The sequence below is a fragment of the Scyliorhinus canicula genome, chromosome 10 (genome assembly GCF_902713615.1).
Source record: "Scyliorhinus canicula chromosome 10, sScyCan1.1, whole genome shotgun sequence".
NCBI classification, from domain to species: domain Eukaryota; kingdom Metazoa; phylum Chordata; class Chondrichthyes; order Carcharhiniformes; family Scyliorhinidae; genus Scyliorhinus; species Scyliorhinus canicula.
In genome coordinates this window covers 180,654,986-180,680,004 of record NC_052155.1, presented here as the reverse complement: position 1 = coordinate 180,680,004, position 25,019 = coordinate 180,654,986, and the positions used below count along the sequence as shown (strand labels likewise).

General features: G+C 42.3%; 1 protein-coding gene across 1 annotated transcript in view; it reads left to right on the top strand.

Annotated features, from left to right (window-relative positions):
- Positions 1–25,019, top strand: part of atp9b (ATPase phospholipid transporting 9B) — a 340,330-nt gene that overhangs the window by 158,885 nt on the left and 156,426 nt on the right. The window lies entirely within an intron of this gene.

Here is a 25,019-nt window from a genome sequence, read left to right as displayed (position 1 = left end):
TAAATGGGTTGTGAAGTGCCCCCTTGTAATGCCACCTCTGGGTGTCCTGATTACCCATTGGTTGTGTCCTGTTGTAATGACCCATTGGCTGTATGTCTGCATGTCGTGACATCTCTGGTGCTCCCTCTAGTGGTTACTTAGTTATAGTGTATTTACATTAACCCGTTGTGTATATATACAGAGATGCATATCACAACAGCTGCCAGACAGGAGAATGTTTTGATATTCATCTCTGAAAATAATGAAAGGTATGGATGAGGGATTCAGTGGTAGGTTGGCTAAGGAAGTAACTACGTGATGTTAGAGGTGGAAATAAGTCTCTAATCGATTATTTATGTGTGCACATGCACAATCTATGTGATCACTTTTGACATCCGTTCTGTAATCCTTAGATTAACGCAGATACATTCAATGCCAAAGCCCAGAGGAACATTGCCTGTATCTTGGAAAAAAGTACTGGTTAAGGATCTCAATAAGATTCTTTTGTGTATGTCTTAGGTCCCAGCATATGAGACGGTATTTTTCCCTTCTATTTTTGTTCCTTCCGTTATGAAAGCTCTGACTCCTGCTGGGGTGCCCCAGCCCCAGGCAACCTTGATCAAGTGATTATTCTTCACGGATAAATGTAAATGACGAGTTCTGTCAGTGTTTCACCAGTGGCTGGTATCAAACTGAACCTGATTTCAGATGTACCTACACATATGCACACTTTAGTTTTGTACATACACAAGGGGGTGTACAATATGGCCAGGATTCTCTGATCCCATCCAATGCCACGCCCCACTGCAAGTGAGAACGGATAATTTGGTGTCCCAGCCAAAACGCCATTCACTTTCAGCAGGACCGGAGAATCCCAGCCGTGAGCGAGATCAGGGGTTTTCGGCATGTGTACTGCTATACAAAATGATATCAGATTACGTCTGTGCAATTTGTATGTTGCATTCCCCGATGACTGCGTTGGTATGAGGCTCCTATGTGCTTTGTTTAAGGGAACGGGAGATAGAGCGTTGATTGTTTTGCTCACCAAATTTTAAAACTATTTGTGGAGAGATAGGTAAAAATCATGTTCAGTATCCTATCCCTTACCATCTCCAGTTGTGCTTAATTCAGCTGGCAATTAGGTACTAGAGAATCATAATTAAACTCAAATCTTTCCTAACTTGGGAGGCCAGTTGACACACCTTTATATCCGTGCTGAGATTGGGTAACAAACTGAAACCAAACCTAGTGCATCTTTGTGTATGCTGGTCCGGGCACGTCTTGACCCACGAAGTGCATTCTTGGTCTGAAACTAAATTGGCAGTCATGCTTGACAAATATTGAATGTCGGATGGCATCCTGCAGAGTAGATAGGTAACATGATGTCCAGTAGGTAGAATGAGGGGGCAGCAGATTGGCTGCCTCACACCGCCAGGGTGCAGGTTCGATTCCCATCTTGGGTGATTGTCGCTTTGCACGTTCTCCCTGTGCGCGTTGGTTTCCTCCAGGTGCTCCAGTTTCCTCCCACAGTCCAAAGATGTGCTGGTTTGTTGGATTGGCCATGCTAATTTGCACCTTAGTGTCCAAAGATATGTAGGTTAGATTCCGGGGATGGGGGCGGGTAAGTGGGCCTAGGTAAGTAAGTACCCTTTCAGAGGATTGGTGCAGACTTGATGGTCCGAATGGCCTCATTCTGCATAGTAGGAATTCTATGAATGTCAGCACAAATTATTTGGACAGGTGGACAATTTCCCTCACCTTGTATGGGGTTTATAAAGGCATTTGCATTTGGTTGAATGAATTCATTCCACTTCAAATTACTTCACCTTTTTGCAGCGAGAACAGTCTATAACTGATGCATCACAGCTTACACGATAAAGAGCAGTTGAATCCTAACTTCTAGGGTTCAGTCATACCTGATACTAGGGAGTTCTTGGCACTCTCTAAACTGATGCTTTCTGCTAATAACATTATTAGGTCCACTCTGCAACCTTACATTGGACTTGCAGTATGTCAAGTATGGTTTTGTAAAGTGCTTTCCTATAACATGAAGAAAGTTAACTATTCAAAGTAGAAGTAAAGCATAATTATATTTTAGATTAGTTTAATCTCTTCCCTGTCCTCCTAAAGAACTGGCTGGGCAACAGGAGACAGAGAGTAGTGATGGAAGGGAGTGTCTCAAAATGGAGAAGGGTGACTAGTGGTGTTCCCACAGGGATCCGTGCTCGGACCACTGACGTTTGTGATCTACATAAATGACCTGGAGGAAGGTATAGGTGGTCTGATTAGCAAGTTTGCAGATGATACTAAGATTGGTGGAGTTGCAGATAGTGAGGAGGACTGTCAGAGAATACAGCAAAATATAGGTAGATTGGAGAGTTGGGCAGAGAAATGGCAGATGGAGTTCAATCCGGGCAAATGCGAGGTGATGCATTTTGGAAGATCAAATTCAAGAGTGGACTATATGGTCAATGGAAGGGTCTTGGGGAAAATTGATGTGCAGAGAGATCTGGGAGTTCAGGTCCATTGTACCCTGAAGGTGGCAACGCAGGTTGATAGAGTGGTCAAGAAGGCATACAGCATGCTTGCCTTCATTGGATGGGGTATTGAGTACAAGAGTTGGCAGGTCATGTTACAGTTGTATAGGACTTTGGTTCGGCCACATTTGGAATACTGCGTGCAGTTCTGGTCGCCACATTACCAGAAGGATGTGGATGCCTTGGAGAGGGTGCAGAAGAGGTTCACCAGGATGTTGCCTGGTATGGAGGGTGCCAGCTATGAAGAAAGGTTGAGTAGATTAGGATTGTTTTCGTTGGAAAGACTGAGGTTGAGGGGGGACCTGATTGAGGTCTACAAAATTGAGACGTATGGACAGGGTGAATAGCAACAAGCTTTTCCCAAGAGTGGGGGTGTCAGTTACAAGGGGTCACGATTTCAAGGTGAGAGGGGGAAAGTTTAAGGGAGATGTGCGTGGAAAGTTTTTTACGCAGAGGGTGGTGGGTGCCTGGAACGCTTTACCAGCAGAGGTGGTAGAGGCGGGCACGATAGCATCATTTAAGAAGCATCTAGACAGGTATATGAATGGGCGGGAACAGAGGGAAGTAGACCTTGGAAAATAGGAGACGGGTTTAGATAAAGGATCTGGATCGGCGCAGGCTGGGAGGGCCAAAGGGCCTGTTCCTGTGCTGTAATTTTCTTTGTTCTTTGTTCTTTGTAAAACATGTGCCTATTTTGATTGAAGTAGGAGGAAGCTTGTGTTTTGCCTTTTGTACAGTACAAAGTGTCGTCATTATTTTTGGTGTCTGGTATTCTTTTTCTACTGTATTATTTAGCTGTTAGAGACTGCTGTTGTTCCCACACAAAGCTCATATAATGGCCTAGATGATCTCAATTGTAGGCGATAACAGATGGGCCAGAAGTGAAGGATGACGATATAAGACACCACTTCTGTATTAGTATCATGTGAATTATTTCTTGATCAGCTGATGAAAGCTTGCAGTGGAGGACAGAATTTGATGAATGGATGTTGTGTGAATACTCGAAAAAAAATCAAATCACCAGCAGTTAAGATGGGAATAGAGATTTTATTTTTGAAAGAAGTAACTTTCAGAAATTCAAAACTTTAAAAAAAATCTAAAAAAAATCAGGTCATCTGTATTTTTTTTTTGAGGACCACACAAAACTCCTGCCTTGCTTTTATACCTTACTTTAGAACTTGTAAGTATGTGAGCTAAGTCTCCCTTGTATTTCTACTTGGTGTTATTCTACCTATTCTTACTTATTAAATCAGTCTAATCTCTCCTTTAATTTCTACTGTGCAAAACGTCACCTGAGTCTTAATTCGAGTTCCCCTTCCACCAGATTTGGCTGATTCAAAAGTAAGATCAGGATGGTAGTTAGTTTTGAAGGAGAGTGATACTGATGAAGTAAATATCATTGGATAATTTTCTGTTGAGCATATTTAAGAGTGATCTTTCGTGCTCATGGCAGCTCGCCACCAAATTATCTTGCTACATAATATTCTGGTATACAAAAAATATATCCTTGTATATGTTTAGTGTGGTTTCTGTTTTGAACCAGACAGCCACTGTGGTCTTTAAGACTGAAAGCTTGACAGTAATGCTGGACCAAGTAAAACAACATGAAAAATTTTGAACCTGGCTGCTGTTGTGCAAATATGATTTGTAGTTAGTGAAACGACCAATCTCAAAAATTCAGAATCTCTACTACTTTAATGTCCTTGAGCAAAACCTCAAAGAATGTTTAATGTTTGCACTATTACAAAATCATAGCTGTAGATTGCTTTTAGCTAAAGCAACTTAATTGATTGGCTGTCTTAACTCATTGCTTTCAAATTAAATACAGTAGAGTACATTTGAAAAAGTTAACTATCTAGTTTATGAAATTAAGCCTTCTGATTCTTAAACATTTAGGGTATTTTGTTACTTTAACCATCCAATATGCGTGGTGCAACAGCGTGTGTAGAGTTCATGTGAGTCAGAAAGAAGCTTAAACTTTCAATTGGTCTTTTATTGATATCAAATCATTACATTACAAAAGTAATCACTTGGTTGAATTGCGTTTGGCCAAAGTGGGAAGAATAGGAACTCCTAATGTTTTAGATTACTTCAGGCAACACAGAAAAGCGCTTCTTACGATGAAACACTATTTGGGAGGGGGGGGGATGGGATGGGAGATGGGACGGATACTTTAATTTCTCCCAAATTCCTCCTCTAACAGTTGCTGTAGCTTCTAGCTGTAACTTCTATCTTTGATGAGCCTTTGAGATCTGCAATTGATATATAATGCAGATGTCCTTGTGTCCTAAACAAAAACATTAAACAATTTGGATTACAACTGTACAATAAAGCTTACAACTCTTCGAGATCTTGATCTTTAAAATAGCTTGTGGTGAAGTTATGATGATTCTAAATTTGCCTATAATATATTAAATATCTTTTAGCTGACAAAATCTTGTTTCCTATTATGTTTTCTTACTGGGAAAAGTCGATTTTAGTGTTTTAATTCCTATATCCATATTTTTAATGGTAACGGCCTATTTAAATTTGTCAGTATATTTATAGCTTCCCACTCGTGGTGATTCTGTAGAACATTTGTTCTTTTTCTCTCCCCAAGCCCTCTAATTTCCTTAGCTTATATTGGAGTCAAACTCTTGGACTCTGTTTCTCTAGGTTTTGCAAATTTTGCAATTTAATTATAATTTGTACAGTATAATTATAATGAAGTGTTGTGTAAAAAGAGGAACAGAATGCATGACTTTAAACTGGGGACTAGATTAAGCCAAAATAACCTGGGCCAGTTATCCCCTGCCTGCTGTTTGTGACCGTGATGGAGACCAGCAATGTTTTAATTTTTTTGAAATCCAAAACGCAGATATTTAATAAAGAATGGAGCCACAAGGTTCACTTTCAAAACCAACATTTTACTGCACAAAAACAAAGAACGTGCATACTAACTACCACATTCTATCTTAAATAGTCAATTGCATTAAAGATATTGGAAATACCATGAACGCAGTTACTTGTACTCTGAACCAAACTTCTTGACTTAAATTTTGTTCCAAACCCATGTGACGTACTCCCCCAAAAACACCAACTTATCTGAAATTGGAAGATTAATCACTTGGGTCTGAATACTGTTCCAAGAATTCGTATCAGGATTGAGATTTCTTTGACCTTTCGCTTACTTCCAACAAAGTTTTCCCTTACAGCCTCATCTAGCTGTCAACAGTTGTAGGCTCCCAATTCCGCACAGTCTTCGATAGCATCTTAAGTGTTAGCTATCTTGGGTCATAATTTTCTTGGTTCTTTTACTCTTTAACCCTCGAGTCTTGGCAATAAGAACTCTCATCTTGGCTTGGCTATCCCAGGCGACCAACACTGTTAATAGAGTCTTTTAGCTATTATGGGGTTTAAACTTTAGAATTTCGTCTGAATTCTGCTGGAAGAGGTGTTCCCTGCAGCTAGCTTGTTCTAAACTCTTGGAAAGAGAAGTTCCCTGCAATAAACGTCTTTTCCATTATTTATTTCCCAGGCAGTCTGGTCACATGATCATTCCCTGGAACAAATTGCTTTTTTAAAGGATGAAATATACATTTTTTCCCCTTAAAATCACATGGATCATCACAATGCATCAACAATCAGCATAACCCTACTTTGCTGTATGCAAACATGCAAACATATGCTTTTGCGAGAGATTAAGGCCTCAGAAAAAAAGTTAATAAAGATATTTTAAAAAGACAAGTTGGTTTTCTCGAAGTTTGATCATCTTGTAAAACATGTAATTTTTAATGTTACTTGGATTAAAGTTTCATCCTTTTAGAAGCAGGCCAATAGGTGAAAAAGGTAGATAAAACCTTTTGAAAACTATTTCAAATAATTTCATTGGTTTTCCAGTTCCTTTTTTAATTGCGTATGATAAAGGTTCCAACCTTAGGGTCACACTTGCAATTTGGTCCACTGTTACATTTGGATCTTTTTGCCAACCGCCCATTTTGTTGCTTTGCTCCTTTTGTAACACAAGAGGCAGGTAAGAGATCATAAAGAATCCCGCCTGTTAAGTGGTGCAATTTATAATGATGCTAACCCTTGGGGATTTGAAATATCATGAAAAGAAACTTGCAAGAACTTTTAAAACTCACGGCAGAAGTTTATTTTCTTTCATGAGATGTGAGCATTAGTAGTAAGGTTAGTGTTTGTTGCCCGCCTGAATGGCACTTGACCTTCTTGAACTGCTGCTGGTGTTGATACATTGGGGAGTCAGGAGGAGAGTTACCACAGAATTCCCAGCTTCTGACCTGCTTTTGTAGCCACAGTACTTGCATGGTTGGTCCAGTTCAGTTTTTTGTCAATGGTCAACACCAGGAATGTTGATTTGTGTCTGACATGAAAGATAGCTCCTCTGGCAGTGCAGCTCTCCCTCAGTAATTCACTGGAATGTTATCCTAGAGAATGTGCTCAAGTCCTGGCATTGAATTTGAACCCACAACCTTCTGATTGAGGCAAAAATGCTGGCAACTGAGCTACAGCTGACTCTTGGAATAAGGTATTGATATGGACCAAAGGCAGCTTAATGGATTGAAGTATGGATCAGCCATGATCTATTGGAATGGTGGTGAAGACATGAGGGACTGAATGACCTCTTCCTGTACCTGTGTTCATTTGCACTATCTGATGGGTACTTCTTTGCTGCATGACATTGCACTTAATACAAGGAAAGGATCCAAACTGGAAAAGGGTTCAGAAGGAAGAGTTTAGAGGAAGGTGTCTTTGATATTCTAATAAAAGGAGCGAGAGAGAGAAGTTGCAGGCTTCCTCCAAGTTCCGAGTTAGTGTCACCCTGCCTCTTAATACTGCCACATAAATAATCACAAAGTATATTTCGAGACAGATTCTGATGATGTTTCTTGTCACTGGTGTTTAACATCTGTTCCTCTGTCGGAGTAGGCCTGAATGAAGGATAAGGAAGGAGGCCGGAGTAAGACCGCCCCTGTGCCATTCTGTTGGCAATCAGCAGCACCGTATATGCATCCTAGGACCTTTTGCTTTGCTGAGCATGAGGAAGTAGCACTGAATATGCCACAGCACATGGATGAGGAGGAGCATGCATTTGGTGGCGAGAAGATGCCTGGTCGCCATCAGTCACCAATGCCACCTTAAATGCAATAATCTGGTGAAATTACGCAGCCCTGATGAGCTTCTGTTGCAGTTTACTGGAAAAGGAGCTGAAAGCGCTGGGTTTGCTGATCTATGCATTGGTTACCCATTTGATACATGTGTGACCAACACACTAGTTGATGTAACTGTTCTGTTCCTTTTTCGAGATTGGGAGCACACCTACTTTCAGTCCCTTGCCACAAGATCATTAAATAAGTAAACAATTTAGATAATCCTCCAAAGCTTTCTCACCCTCACTTATTTTTTTAAATTTAAAGTGTGTCAATATTTTATTTACAATTGCAAATAGATGCATTCTAATTTTGATACCATAATCATACAAGTGTAAATATTGTGACTACATAGTAGACATTTCAATCTTAAAACATGGCACAGTCAGGTGGCCATGGTTATCAATTTAAAAGCATACTCAGTGATCACTATCCTTCCTTTTTGTATTGTGTAGTTAGCTTGTGATCCAATTTATAATGTTCTCCTTTACCCTAGAATCTTTTACTTCAGTCACAGGTCTCTTGGTAGGCATCCCAGTTGCCTTCTGAAAGTCACAATCTCATCCATCAATTCCATTATGCTCTTAAAAGAATTCCTGTGAAGTTGTTGGCTATAACCCGACTTTCATAAACTTGGATTGGAACTACTGCCTTTGCTTTTCTAAATTCTGTTGAAAGCTTCCTTTAAACACTAATTTGATCTTTCCCTTCCTCTCCTTAAGCAAATAAAACTACAAGCTTCAGAATCATTTTTGAGTTTTTCGAATATTTTTCTCAGTTTTTCGAATAATGTTACATTGGAATTTAATAAGGCATGAAAAAAAACCAACTACAGTTTTATTCTGTTCCAGTACAAATATTCAAGCACTTCATTTAGTGACTGCTCACAAATATAAATTTTCTTCTCCTATTAACCTGTTAACGGTACGGTAGCACAGTGGTTAGCACTGTTGCTTCACAGTCCAGGGGCCCAGGATCGATTCCCGGCTTGGGTTGCTGCCTGTGCGGAGTCTGAATGTTCATCCTGTGTCTGCGTGGGTTTCCTCCGGGTGCTCCAGTTTCCTCCCACAGTCCAAAAATGTGCAGTTTAGGTGGATTGGTAGTGCTAAATTGCCCTAGGTGGAGTTACTGGGTTACGGGATTGGGGTCGAGGTGTGGGCTTAAGTAGGGTGCTCTTTCCGAGGGCTGGTGCAGACTCGATGGGCCAAATGGCCTCCTTCTGCACCGTAATGATTGTGAACTCCTTGGAATTGAAAAATAAAACGCATCCTTTTCTGTTCTACCTGACTGCATATTACAGCAAAGGTGACCCCAGATCTTGACACTGAGAACATAAAAGGTGTGGTAAAATTAACCATGCATGGTGCAGTTGTATATTCCTGTCCATTTTCTTGGTGAAAGCAAACTCTCACGGTGCTTATGCCAAATGTGCAAACACAATATTTAGAAGTTTAATTTCAGATGTATTGATTAGAGGAAGACGCAATGTTTGAGAAATCCGGCAGGTCGTAAAATGACGGAATGATGTGAACTGACTTGATTCCTGAACTTGTAGGTTAGTGCATGACTTAGTAATGCTCAATAATGCAACCTAGTTTTTAATCAGAACAGTGAGGTGATGTGTATTGAATCTGATTGTATTGCAACTAGCAATGATTTTGGAGAACCCATAGAGATTGATGAATGGAAAGCTCAAGAATAAAGGATTATACTTGCCATTTGTAATGGTGTGTGTTTCAGGAAGTAATGGAACATATTTGTTCAAAAAAGTTGAATGTATGAGGACTGCCTTTTCTAGGCATGTAGGATATAGCTATCATCTCTCCTTTTTAAACTGTAATTTTTAAATTGGTAATCAAAAATAGATGCATGAAAATACAATCAATCATGTGGAGTCCATGAATCTTAACTTCAGATGCTTGGTTGCATTCTATTTCTGGCAACTGGTGTAAATATTGAAAGTTTTTATTATCAAGCACCCTCAGCTCTGAGCACAGGTGATGTTACTGCTTGAAGTGCAAATTAACTTTGTTTTCGTTGTTTTATATCTTTATACATCACATTTGTAACTTTGGTAGAGGAATCCGCAGGCCCATCGTTCTCAGAGAAACTTTCTCTCCATAGTGGACCACAACAGCGCATTCCTTGCTGACTAGACCTTTTTAACTGAAGTCAGCTTCAATATAAATCTGGAAACATTCCCAGGAGCAGCAAGCACAGTTTCTATCCTTCTGTGTTTTGAGAATTCATTGTAAATTCTTAACGTTTGCGAGCATAGGTTGAAATGTAAATCTTGTGATATTAAAGAAAATGTTTAATTTTTCTAATGCAATGCCCAAAAATGTCCATTGAACTAAGTAGAATTTATTAATTTTTGGGTTAGTCCAGCAAACCCAATTAATGTCCTAAAGGCGTTATTGCATTGTTGGATTCCAGGATTGGATTGAAATAAGAGTACCTATGCTGCTACTTTTGCAGAACCTGCTACACATCTGGACCAAAACAGGATAACTGTTGCCTTAACTAACAGTGGTGTATTGAGAAACATTTACAACAATAACAACTTGTATTTATATAGTGCCTTGAACATAAAGCTCTCCAGCTTTATCAAGAAAAAATTGACAAGAGTTACAAAATGTTTGGTGATCAAAAGCTTGGTCAAAGAGGTGGATTTTAAGGAGTATTAAAGAGGACGAGGAATTAGGGCAGCACGGTAGCATGGTGGTTAGCACAATTGCTACACAGCTCCAGGGTCCCAGGTTCGATTCCCGGCTTGGTTCACTGCCTGTGCGGAGTCTGCACGTTCTCCCCGTGTGTGCGTGGGTTTCCTTCGAGTGCTCCGGTTACCTCCCACAGTCCAAAGATGTGCAGGTTAGGTGGATTGGCCATGCTAAATTGCCCTTAGTGTCCAAAATTGCCCTTCGTGTTGGGGGAGGTGTGGGCTTGGGTAGGGTGCTCTTTCAAAGAGCCGGTGCAGACTCGATGGGCCAAATGGCCTCCTTCACTGTAAATTCTATCTATGAAAAGGAAGCAGACGTAGAGTTGTTTAGGGATGGAATCCAAGAGTTGAGCAGCGATTGGTACAGCGATTTAAAATTAGCAATGCTCAAGAGACCAGAAGTAGAGGAACACGGGTATCTCTGAGGGTTGTTAAAGTTAGTTTTCATATCAGGAACAAGGAGATCAAAAGAATAGCCATCTAGAAACACATGGTCATGAAAGAACTCGCAAGCTGTTAATATTTTCAATTAATATGAATTCTTATAACTTTATACAGTTCTGATCTGAGAACAAAGAACAGTAATCATTTTCCCTTTAAGAATGTGTTGAATTCTCTTTCAAAAGTTACTATTAAATTTGCTTCTGCCATTCTTGCATTCCAAAATGCAAATGTACATACGCATATAATACGTAAAAATTAGGAGCTGGAGTTGGCCACTCGGCCCAACTTTTATTTCATTTCAAAAAAAAATAAATTTAGAGTACCCAATTATTTTTTTTTTCCAATTAAGAGGCAATTTAGCGTGGCCAATCCACCTAACCTGCACATCTTTGGGTATTGGGGGTGAAACCCATACAGACATGGGGAGAATGTGCAAACTCCACACGGGCAGTGACCCAGGGCCGGGATTCGAACCCGGGTCCGCAGCGCCGCAGTTCCAGTGGTAACCATTGCGCCACATGCTGCCATCCTTGCTTTTATTTCATGTTGTCCCTCTTTCTTTTGCCCATCACTCTGTATCTGCATTTCCTGCTTAACCATCCTTTTGCCACACTGTATCAATTGTGGAATTAAACTGCTGTGTAGAATGACTACAATGAATGGAAACAAGCCATTGCCATGTCGAATATGAACTAATATGAACGGGTCACTGCCCGTGTGGTGTTTGCACATTCTCTATTTTCTATGTTTCTATTATTGTATATGATATGGAAAAATTTCCAAGAAAGAAAACTTAGACATGTGCGCATGAGATTGACATTGCAAGATCACGACGATGATGGAAGAGACAGCATTAGGATCAAATCCTTAGTTGAAAATCTGACATTTTTGCAGATATACGGTGACTGATGTGCTCTAGGCAATCCTGGCATCCATTCTGTACGTGGCAAGATTGCATGACCAGCGAAGTTGGTCTGTTTCTGGTAGTGGTAACGGAGTGTGAAATGTAAACGGGTATTAGGACAATTCTCTGTGCTATAAGATCATTGATGTTCACTTGAACGGCGGTATACAGATGGAGCCTCAAATTTGAAGTCTAATCTGTATGAGGGTATTGCATTACAGTCGCTATTGCATTACAATCAGTCTACATTATTTGCTTAATCCAGGAGGAAGGCTCTTTACCAATATCAATAAAATTAGAGTTGTAGAAGAAAACTGAGCTTGCAACTGTGCCCTCAGGATGGAAGAGTGCTGGGAATGAGAATTATAAAATTAAGATGCAGCTTGGCAAGGAACCAAAATTGCCTGGTGCTGGAGGTGCAGTAAGATATCAGTTGACATTTCATTTTAATAAAGTTATGCTTAGCAGCTCGAGTGAATCTGCAGGAGGCACAAATGAAGTTGCCTTGGGTTGCTCCAGACTGTGGAAGAAATCGGGTGCAATAGACATAAATAAGCAATGTTATTAGTGCCAGATCTGTTGGAAGGGGGATCTGTGAAAAGTTTTAAAAAAACCTTCCACAACAGCTAGAATAACATATACTTCACAGATGGAAGGAGCCAGACAAATAAAATTGATAGTTTAACCAGGGAAAGACAGTGAAGAGTTTTCAAAGGTCACCCCAGCAGCTAACCTGCAATGCCCTGCAATATGTGGCTGATTTATAGGTAACATTTGCTATCAGGTATTCTTCGAAACATGAGCGAGGCAGTGGTCCAAGGGGGTTCCATGGTGAAACTGCAGTGAAATGTGAGGGAATTCTAATGTTTGATCTCTTTCTAAAAACTAGCCAAGTTTTCATTTGGCATTTAACTGAACTGGAGCAGCAACTTCTAGTTTCTTTCAGTCTTGGTGAACAACAAGCTCCCCTGCTGAGAGGCAGCTGCAAAGTGAATTAATTACCTAGCTGGTTAGAACTAGTTCCCAAGCCAGCAGTAGCTGACTCTGGTCACTGGAATCTCTGCTAGTATAAATTGGTCTAGCAGACGCACAAAGTAAGTAGCAAGCAGGTGCAATTTGTCTTGAGTGCAGCGAGGCCAAGTGCTTAACTCTGGGAATTTGTGAGGGAGGAGGTACTGTCTGGTATTTTACAAAAAAAGTAGTGGTCGGAGCTGAAGCTCGGAGATGCAAGTAAGTTATTAAATTGCTAGCTTAACTAGTTGAACTCCAACTATGAAAAATTGTTGAGTAATATTTCTAGACTGGAAACTTAATTAATTAAATAAAAGGGCTGGTGATGTATTGCACTTGTGGGAGCCGACCCATAGCATCTGCAGCAACTCTAACTTTGGCTCAAGGGTTGATGAGCTGAAGTCTGCCTTTTGGACTCCGCAATGCATCAGGGAGGGGAAATGTTACCTGGACATTTTGTTCCAGGAGGCAGTCACAACCCCTTAGGCTAGGTACTTCAGATTTGGTCTATGGTTCGATACAGGAGGGTGTGACTGTAAGCCAGCCACGTGTAGAGATATGGAAGGTAGCAATTGAAGAGTCTGTGTCCAATAAATTGGATGCGACCTTACTGATATATCCTTATTGCCTATAAACCATCTCTAACCTCTGCCAGTTTGACAACCCTCCTTAAATGGGGCTGGTTTAGCTCACCAGGCTAAATCGCTGGCTTTTAAAGCAGACCAAGCAGGCCAGCAGCACGGTTCGATTCCCATACCAGCCTCCCTGGACAGGCGCCGGAATGTGGCGACTAGGGGCTTTTCGCAGTAACTTCATTGAAGCCTACTCGTGACAATAAGCGATTTTCATTTCATTTCATTTTTCATAAATATCTGTGCTCCTCTAATTTTGGGGTTTTGAGCATTACTGATTTTAGTTGCTGTTCAGAGCTGGGACAGCAGGGAGGATGAGCCAACTGGCCATGGCATTATGATGCAAGGGACCATTTAAGTGGGGACAGGGGAATAAAAAGCAGTGTAGTTGTAATAAAGGACATATAGTTCGGTGATAGATACTGTTCTGTGCAGCCAAGAGTGTGAATCCCAAAGGCTGTGTCGCCTGTCTAATGTCAGGGTTAAGGACATCTCTTTGGGGCTAGAGAAGAACTTGGAGTGGGAGCCCAATGGTGTTGTCCTTCAGAGAGATTAGCAAGCTGAAACTGCAGGGTAATTCACTTTTCCAGTAGCACTATGGTCCGTCCATGCTGGGAGAAGCACACTAAGATGAATCAGTCTTGGCGTAGGCACTGGTATTGAAGTTCAGACATTCCAACCGAAACACTGGAATCATAGAATCATTGAATTTACAGTGCAGAAGGAGGGCATTCAGCCCATCGAGTCTGCGCCGGCTCTTGGAAAGAGCACCTGGAGATGAGGGTCAGGCATTTTAAACATGGACAGAGTTCTGGTTCTGCTATTGTTTGGTTGATGATAGACTGCCTCCCTTTATTTAACAAGTCAATATTGGGGAGGAGGTCATGCAACATAGTGCCTTTGTGCACTTCCTTGGAATTTGATTTCTGTAGTCACGGGGCAAGGATGCATCTTTAGAGATAACAAGATTTGTGCTGTTTCTTAAAGCAAGAAATTCCTTTTGTGAATTTGTCAGTCAAGGCTTCAGTCAGTTTGAAGCCTTTATTCATAATATTTGAAAAATATATAAAATTGTTAGGGTGAGACAGACGTGTATTTTCTTTCACATCTTCTTAGCATGCCAGAAAGGATCCAGTTGTCGTGGTCCATGTGGGTACCAATACTTAGATTGGACGAGGAATGAATTTCTGTTGTGTGCATGAACAGCCAGGGCTAAATTAAAAAGCAGAACCACAAAAGTATTAATCCCTGAATTACTACATGAGCCATGAGCAAGTGACAGTAACTAAGATCACAGAGTTGAGAGATGAGTGTGGGGGAAATTAACTGTACAACTAGAACTGTAGAGAGGACTATAAAATAAATAGTGGTGGATAGCATTTGCATGGTGGGGTGATAGGCTGCGTGGTAGCACAGTGGTTAGCACTATTGCTTCACAGCACCAGGGATCCAGGTAGGTCACTCTGTGCGGAGTATGTTCTAGTTGTACAATTCACCAGAACATTGGCCCCAGTGTGGTTCAGATGAAGGCCACCCCAATAGTACAGCTCCCTCTTTCCCCAGTACTCACCTCTGAATCACAATCCATTTCCCCCACACTCCTCTTTCAACTCTCTGATCTTAGTTACTCTGTCACTGGCTCATGGCTCATGTAGTAATTCAGGGATTAATACTCCTGTGGTTCTGCTTTTTAATTTAACCCCTGGCTGTTCATATACTCTTAAGTATATGAATCACTACACGCACATCCAGTTTATGTAGAACATGCCCCTTATTCCAAAATATATCTACGATTCCTGAACTCTTAAGACTTTTCCTTTTCCCCAAATAACATCAAAATTATATAAATACATAAGTCAAATCCAGTTTGTCGTTACCACACAATACAAGGATGGTAATCAAGTCTGGGAAACATCTTTTGGTTCAGCGAAGATATTAAAACTGCCTTATTGAAGGTTTCCGCTCTATCTTGGCTCTAAGACCTCGATGCAGGCCGAGCTTTCTGGCTGTGAGTTGTGGACTGGCCTCTCGGGCTGTTAGATGTAAAACTGACCTCCCTGCTTCTGAAGGTGCTGGCAATTATAGCATTTGATTCTTCATTCTGGGGCGGCACATGGCACAATGGTTAGCACTGCTGCCTACGGTGTTGAGGACCCGGGTTCGATCCCGGCCCCGGATCACTGTGTGTGGAATTTGCACATTCTCCCTGTGTCTACGTGGGTTTCACCCCTACAACCCAAAGATGTGCAGGTTAGATGGATTAGCCACACTAAATTGCCCCTTAATTAGAAAAGAATAATTGGGTACTCTAACTTTATTAAAAAAAAGGGGGGAAAAATGATTCTTCATTCTAGATATTTGGCTGTCTGCCTCTCTCAAATTTCTCGACACTAGAAATTAGCATGTGTATATCTCCACTGATCTGGCTAGGTAAACTCTTTTTTGCTAATAGGGTGATTTACACCTGATTCTGTCCATATGCCTGCTAATCTTGTTACTGGAAAAGTTGCATCCCACCATTCCTTTTGAATGCAGGCTACTGCTGTCACTGGGCAGATTTCTACCTTCTGCTGGGTGGCAAATTTCAACCTATCATGCCTTGTTAAATGTGTTTTACTGCTGTTACTGGGCAGATGCATGACAAAAAGGAACAAGGTCGCTGGTGGGAATAATTTTTGGGTGTATGGCAGTAGCTACACTAGTATAAATGGAGAAATAATTGGTGTTTGGAAGAAATGTACTGTGATAATTGTGAGAGATTTGGGACAATTACTTTGAATAATAATCTGGAACTAACCAGGGAATAGGCTGTTTTGAATCTGGTGATGTGCAATGAGATGGAGTTAATTAATGACCTTGTAGGAAAGGATTATCTTGGTAACATCAAGCCTAGCATGACTGAATTTCTCATTCAGTTTGAGGCTGAGGGACATGGGCCTGAAACTAGTGCCTTAAATGCAATTCCAACGTTTATAGACAGAGCCAACTGAAATGGAACAGAAAAATGGGTTAAAAGATAAGACAGCAGTGCAGCAGTCACATATTTCTTAACCGTCAACAAAGATGCATTCCGCTGAGAAAGAAAGACTACAAGAAATATTCACCATTCGAGGCTAGTCAAGGAAGCTAGGCAAGAACATTAGGATCATTTTAGCAACCAGGAAAGGATGGCTAAAAAATAAGATGTGGAGATGCCGGCGTTGGACTGGGGTGAGCACAGTAAGAAGTCTTACAACACCAGGTTAAAGTCCAACAGGTTTGTTTCAAACACGAGCTTTCGGAGCACGGCTCCTTCTTCAGGTGAATGGAAAGGCTTGTTCCAGAAATGTTTATATAGACACAGTCAGAGATGCCCCGGAATGCGAGCACCTGCAGGCAATCAAATCATCAAAGATGCAGAGAGAGAGGTAACTCCAGGTTAAAGAGGTGTGAATTGTCCCAAGCCAGTTCAGTCGGTAGGCCTCTGCAAGTCCAGGCTTGTTGGTGGGGGCCGAATGTAATGCGACATGAATCCCAGATCCCGGTTGAGTCCGCATTCATGCGTGCGGAACTTAGCTATAAGTTTTTGCTCAGCAATTTTGCGTTGTCGCGTCTCCTGAAGGTCTCCTGAAGGCCTCCTTGTAGAATGCTGACCCGGAGATCAGAGGCTGAATGTCCTTGACTGCTGAAGTGTTCCCCAACTGGAAGGGAACAGTCCTGCCTGTTGATAGTCGCACGATGCCCGTTTATTCGTTGTCGCAGTGTCTGCATGGTCTCGCCAATGTACCACGCTTCGGGACATCCTTTCCTGCAGCGTATGAGGTAGACTACATTGGTCGAGTCGCACGAGTATGCGCCGCGTACCTGGTGGGTGGTGTTTCCACGTGTAATGGTGGTGTCCATGTCGATGATCTGGCATGTCTTGCAGAGATTACCCTGGCAGGGTTTTGTGGTGTTGTGGTTGCTGTTCTGAAGGCTGGGTAATTTGCTGCAAACAATGGTTTGTTTGAGGTTGCGCGGTTGTTTGAAGGCCAGTAGTGGGGGTGTGGGGATGACCTTGGCAAGATGTCCATCCTCGCTGATGATGTGTTGGAGGCTGCGAAGAAGATGTCGTAGTTTCTCCGCCCCAGGAAAGTACTGGACGACGAAGGGTACTCTGTCAGTGGTGTCCCGTGTTTGTCTTCTGAGGAGGTCGGTGCGGTTTTTTGCTGTGGCGCGGTGGAACTGTCGATCAATGAGTCGAGCGCCATATCCCGTTCGTACGAGGGTAAAAAATAAGAGGGAGAAATTGCAGCTTGAAACAAAATTAGGATCAATCAAAACAGATAGTAAAAACATCCATTATATAAAAAGGAAAAGAGTAGCTAAAGTGAGCGTTGGTGTCTCAGAGGATGAAACTGAGGAATTGATAAACGGAAAGAAGGAAATGTCGAAGGCATTGAATTTTATATCCATCTTCTTAGTTTTCATAGATTCTTGGATGTTTACAGCACAAAAGAAGGTCATTCAGCTCATTATGTCCACGCCAGTCAACAAAGATCTGGCTACGTTCACCCTATTTTCTGATAGTAGATATAAAACGATTCCCAAGGAAAATAGAATAGTAGGAGGGAAAGGAGGAACTTAAAACAGCCACAATCACCAGAATAAAAGTACTAGGAAAACTAATCGGGCTAAAGACTGACATGTTCCTGGACCTGAGGAAAATAAGTGGGTGCAGAGGTAGTGGATGCATTGGTTGTAATTTTCCAAAATTCCCTGGTCTCAGGAAAGCTTCCAGTGGATTGGAAATGTAACACTGCTGTTCATGAAAGGAGAGGGTGACAGAAAGCAGGTAACCATAGGTCAGTTAGCCTAACATCTGTCACTGGAAAGATGCTAGAATCCCTATTAAGGAGATAATAGCTGGAAATGTTGGAAATCGTTTACATCAAGGCAGCATTTGACGGAGTGTGGCACCAATGAATCGGAGCAAAACTGGAGTCAGTGGGAATCTGGGAAATCTCTCCGCAGGTTGGAGTCATACTTGGCATAGAAGAAGGTAAATTATGGCTGTTGGCGGTCAATTATCTCAGTTTCAGTACATCACTGCAGGAGTTCCTCACAGCAGTGTCCTAGCCCCAACCAGATGGTTCATCAGTGTGTGAATGTGCAATCTGTTCACCATTCGCAACTCCCCAGATACCAAGACACTCCATCTCCAAATGCATCAAGACCTGGCCATTATCCAGGCTTGGGCTAACAAGTGGCAAGTGCCATTCGCACCACACAAGTGCCAGGCAATGACCAACTCGCAACAAAAGCGAATGTAACCATCATCCCGTGACATACAATAGCATTACCACCGTTGAATCTCCCCACCATAAATATCATGGGGGTCACCATTGATCAGAAACTGAGCTGGACTAGCCATATAAATACTGTGGCTATAAATCCTGCAGTGAGTAAATCACCTCCTGAATCCTCAAAACTTGTCCACTGTCTACAAGTCGCAGTCAGGAGTGTGATGGAATATTATCCACTTGCCAGCTCCAATTAAAAGATGCTCAACACCATCTGAGACAAAGCAGTCTGCTTGATTTGACACACCCTACACAAACATACAATCCCTCCACTACAACAGCAGCAGTTACTATCTACAAGATGCCATCTACAAGATGCACTGCAGGAACTCGCCAAGGTTCCTTAGGCAGCACCTTTCAATCCCACAATTATTACCATCTGGAAGGACAAGGGTGGCTGATGCATGGGACAACACCCGGAAGTTCTCCTCCAAGCCACTCGCCATCCTGACTTGAAAATATGTAATCGTTCCTTCACTGCCGCTGGGTCAAAACCCTGGGACTCCCTCTGTAACAGCACTGTGGATGTACCAACGTCACATGGATTGTAGCGGTTCACCACCAGCTTCTTGAGGGCAATTAGGGACGGGCAATAAATGCTGGCCGCCAGTGACACCCACATCCTATGAATTAAGTAAAATAAAATCGGGCAAGGTCAACATAGTTTTGCGGAAGGAAAATCATGTTTGACAAATTTATTAGAATTCTTTGAGGATGTAACACGCATGGTGGATTACAGGGGAACAGGTAGTTGTGTATTTGGATTTAGAAAAGGCATTTGGTAAGGTGCCCCATAAAAGATTATTGAACAAGATAAGCGATCATGAATTTGTGGGTAATATGTTAGTGTGAATCGATCACTGACTTGCAAGTAATAGTTGGAATAAATGGATCATTTTCCGATTGGTGAAGTGTGATGCATGGAGTGCTGCAAGGATCACTGCTATGTATCAAATATTTATGATCGATATTAATGACTTGGATGAAGGTATGAACTATAGCAGATGTGGCTACAATACATTGATAGGTAGTAAGGCAAGTTGTGAGGAGGATCCAAAGAGTCTGTAAAGGGATGTAGATAGGTAAAAAGATTGGTCAAAAGTTTGGTAGCTGGAATATGATTTGAGGCTGTCCACTTTAACATGGAGAATAGAATAGCAGAATATTATTTAATTGGAGACAGACCACTGACTGCTGTGGTACAGAGGGATCTGGGTGTCCATGTCCCTCATGAATCGCAAAAGTTAGCATGTAGGCACTGAAATGAAAATGAAAATCGCTTATTGTCACGAGTAGGCTTCAATGAAGTTACTGTGAAAAGCCCCTAGTCGCCACATTCCGGCGCCTGTCCGGGGAGGCTGGTACGGGAATCGAACCGTGCTGCTGGCCTGCTTGGTCTGCTTTAAAAGCCAGCGATTTAGCCTTGTGAGCTAAACCAGCCCCTGCAACCAGCCCAGCCCCAACCACTGCAAGTAGTTAGCAAGTTAAATGGAATATTGGCTTTTATTGCCATACGGATGGAGTATAAAAGTGAGGGAAACTTGCTATCATTGTAAAGGACATTGGTGAGACCAAACCTAGAGTACAGTTTACAGTTTTGGTTTCCTTATTAAGAAGGGATCTACTTGCACTGGAATCAGTTCAGATTCACTGAGGTGACTCCAGGGAAGGAGGCGTTGTCTCATGGGGAAAGGTTGAGCAGTTTGGTCCCATGTTCACTTTTAGAATAAGAGGATAAGAGGTGATATTATGGAAACGTGGTGGTGGGGGGCTTGATGGGGTAGGTGCTGAGGATGCTTGCCCTCTTAGGGCAATCTAGAACAAGGGGCACAATTTAAAAATAAGATGCTCCCCATGTAAGACTGAGCTGCAAGGAATTTCCTCTGAGAGTTGTTAATCTTTGGAATTTTCTTCTACCGAGAGCCATGCAAATGGCGCCCAAGGGCAGATTTTTGACCTAAAGAGTTGAGGGTTATGTGGGGGTGGGGTGGTGACAGCATGCAAGAAAGTGGAATTAAGACTATAATCAGATCAGCCAAAGATTATTGAATGATGAAGTTGGCTGGGTGGGATGAAAGGCCTATTTCTATTTTGGATTATATGAAATGTCAGGCGTTGCTCATTGATAGCACCCTTGCCTCTGAATCAGAGTGCTGGCACCGTGCCAAGGCAGACACTGAAGGAAGAGATTAAAGTTGACATTGTGTAATGACGAAAATGGCAACTCTGGCAGAGCTATATTTATTGGAAGATGAGACGGGAGTGAGTTGCAGCCCGAAATTGATATGAAGAGATTGGGTAGTTTGGCAAGTGACTTAGTTGGGGCAGCACGTGGAGACCACTGCCGGGAGTGTCCATCCAGTGTTGGTGCATAACTAATTCTCCTTTTTGAAAATAAATTAATTTTGATGTACAGTAGTTCTGCTTCATTCTTGTTACTTGTTTATTTACAATGATGCTGCGAGAAACGGATTGTCCACAATCAATAGTCGGTCGCAATGGGAAACGATCACTGGGGGGGGCAATGTTGTTATTAGTTTACTGGAATTTATCAAAAGACTCTTTATTTATTGTCACAAGTAGGCTTACATTAACACTGCATGAAGTTACTGTGAAAATCCCCTATTCACCACATTCCGGCGCCTGTTCGGGCACACTGAGGGAGAATTCAGAATGTCCAATTCACCTAACAGCGCGTCTTTCGGGACTTGTGGGAGGAAACCGGAGCACCCGGAGGAAACCCATGCAGACACTGGGTGGGAGGAAACCGGAGGAAACCCACGCAGACACGGGGAGAACGTGCAGACTCTGCACAGTGACCCAAGCCGCGAATCGAACCCGAAACCCTGGTGCTGTGAAGCAACAGTGCTAACCACTGTGCTACCCACTACAGTCAACTACTGGGGGAAAAAATATTCACAGGAAATAATTTTAACGTGCAATTGCTGGTACACCTCCTTCAATAAATTTGCCACTCCAGCATTCCGTATCTGGAAATCTTACTGGATTAAGAAGCTTTATTTTACTAATCACGATATTACAGCTGTTTAAGATTAACACCTTACTTTGGCAATCCAGTTGGAAAGCACTCCATGGATGTACAGATTTTTGAAAGTTATGAACCATCTCTGTTTACAATTTGGTTCTGAGAAATGAATGTCATTTGTCCATCGGTTAGTGCATTCTGAGTAATCCCATTGGTTTATTAGTTTTGCAAAGTCACTTCTAAGGCTTGAACCATCAATATGCATTAAGAAAGGAAGCCTTGCATTGTGTGGAGAGCTTTGATTTTCTACTTGAAACCAGCAGAGTTGAGTCGGGCAAGTTTAATTCTGGTGGGGGTAACCCTAAACCGTGTTCCTGCCCAATTGAGCATTCTTACAGCCTGGGCATTATAAGATGAGTACCAAGCTGCCTAACTCTGGTTTGGTCAGAACTTGAGCTTGATCCAATCCTTGTCTAATGTCCACAGTTGTGCACCTTCCAGTAGGCGTCACAGGATGGGGAACCGTGGCTGACTCCCCTCTTCACACAGAAGTGGTTGTGACACTGGAGGGCAATGTTCCCTCCTCCTCCATTGAGGCTTTCACCAAAGTATGTGACCATGAATCAAGCCAAGGACATGTTTGAATCTAAAATGGAAAATGCTGGAAACACTCAGCACCTTCTGAAGAGAGAGAAGGCAGGCACAACAAGTCGGCGTTGACACTTTGTCACATTACAGATGAAAACATTCACAATGGGGCAAAACAGAGGGTAGGAGATGGGGAAGCACACCACTGTACACACAATGAACTGTAAAGTCTCTAAGCCAGCAAGAATTAGATGGCAGAACTGATAACTGGAGTAATCAGAGGCACAATGAGGGAAATGAAATACGTTTATGGGACGCTAAGAATATGGAAACACCCAAAGCAATAGGAAAAAGCAGATTTGGCATCAAAGGAATAGACCCCACCGTCTGTTGGGTTGCTCTGTTGGTACAACCTGTCCCTCTTTATTTTTCCACTTCCCTTTCCCACCCCAAACATTGAGGCACCCATTCCACACTGCCAGGACCTTCTCCCAAAGAGGAAGTGGGACCCGCCATTACGGATGAAAGTTATGAAAACTAGTATTGAGGCAGGAGGGCTGCCAAATACCCACTAGGAGGTACAGGACTTTCAGAAATTGACAGTAGGAGTTGAGCTTTAATAAACACCTATGGCGTAATTCTTTCAATAAATGGCGTGTCATTTTGACTGGTTTCGTAGGATGTTTCTTTCTGGTATTTTGGGTGAGATCTTAGCCTGAATTTACCCACACCTGTCACTGCTTTGGGGGGGGGGGGGGGGGGGGGGGGGGGGGGGGGGGTTTACATCGGTGTAGGCCCACACAAATTTATGTAAGGCAGTGGGGAGTGGGAAATTGCCGGCGAAACTGGAGCATCCCGAGATTGGGGGAGCCATTGGGAAAGGGTGCTCGGATCATCCAATGAGCCTCTACCCCCCTCTCTCCTTCTCCCCCTTAGCCCCCCCCCCCCCCCCCCCCCCCATTACCCCGCACCCACTGACAATATCAATCACCACAGGCATTGGCTACTTCTCCCGCCCTCATTTTATCATGGCCCTTCTTCATATCCCCGTTCATGACTCTACACTTGGCAGTGCCGACCTGGCATCTCTGGCACTGCCTGTGCCAGGGTACTGCCCTGTCCCTGATCACCCCGGGGGCTCCAATTACCTCGGAGACCCCTGGAGTGCCCATCATGCAGAGACCGGTGCTCGGGTGAGGCCTTGCTGCTATGGCCGACGACTACCAGAAGCCGGGAGAATCCATCCTTAAATAGGCCATGCATATTAAAAAAATCATAATAGCTCATTTAAATATTATCTGGATCACACGTTTGCACTTTTGTGCCCAGCACAATCCCTGATTTGGGATTCTCCTGCAATGCTCCCGGTATGACGTGGTGGGAAAATCGCACCCCTAATCACACATTTACTGCTGTGAAAGACAGCCCTTTGTCCTTAGCTTCCCACCCTACTGGCTGTGCAATCCATTTTCACCCTCTCTCTTTCCTTCCCTCTGCTTAATAAAGGGACTGCTTCCTCTGAATCTTGTTCACTCTTAAACCACGCCACCTCCTCCAGTCTCTGACTGACCTGCTAGGGGGTTTCCAGCATATAATTCCATTCTTCTGCTATTCTTCGGTTTCTGGGACATTCCTGATCTGTGTGCTTCACCACCAGACTGTGTTGCATTTATGCACTTGAGCTGTTATGGGACCTGAATATTTAAACTGAAATATAATCAAACTGTTATGTTAAGTTTACAAAGACATGTTTTAAAAAGCATGTGAATGTTAGTGGTAGGCCACATTAATATTTAAGAATACAGGCGGAAGCAAGAAAAGCTTGTTTCTTGCATTTACTGGGAACAGTCTACTCCATCTCTTTAATCTCGGAAAATTCTGCGTAAATGCTGCTTCTCTACAATCAGAAGATAATCCAGTATTTATCTCTCTATTCTCACTTCTACAGAATTCATTGCTGATCTACTCGTGAGCCATTCCTTAATAACCTCAAACCTTATTTACAATGATGTGTTCAACCCCCTTTTTGAAGTGAGTTCATATGCCATCAATGGAGTTTGTTCCATAAGCCCACCACTCTGAAGGGGAAGCAATTCCTTGTAATCTCACTTGATATCTGTAAGTTTTCAATCAGTGCCTTCTGATTCTAATACCTATGAGCCAAATCCAATAGGTTGCTTTCGTTTACAGCATTTTAAAGATCCAGATGTGTTTTCCTGTCACGGAATCTTCTTTTTCTCCAAGGAAAGCGAGTTCAGCTTTGTCAGTCTTCTCTCGCAACCTGTTGTTCCTAAAATTCTCCATGATGCTCCTTCTACTGTTCATGCACTACTGCCCATATTAACCTGAAATGATCAAAATAGGCCACGCTGTTCAAACTTAAAATAACTTGCATCTTGCCCTGGCTAATATTCAAATATCCTGGAAATATTTCCTTGTATTTGTTCAGTTTTATTGCAAATGGCTTAACCATGACAGATATTTTCAGTGAATGATCACAAATCTGCTAAATCCTTGTCCCTTTCCAAATCTGCCAATGGGAAAGCCTCTGTGGTATGCATGTTTGTTTCTTTATTATTTCAATATGCATTACTGAAGCTATGTCTACCCTGAACTATGAAGCATGGTACTCAAATTGTTCACCATGTCTTGTATCTATTGATCACTTGCACACATTTCCAACCTTTTTCTCTGAGGTGGGGTGTGGCTTAGCTCTCCTGGTGCTGGCTTGTTAGGGGATGTGGACTT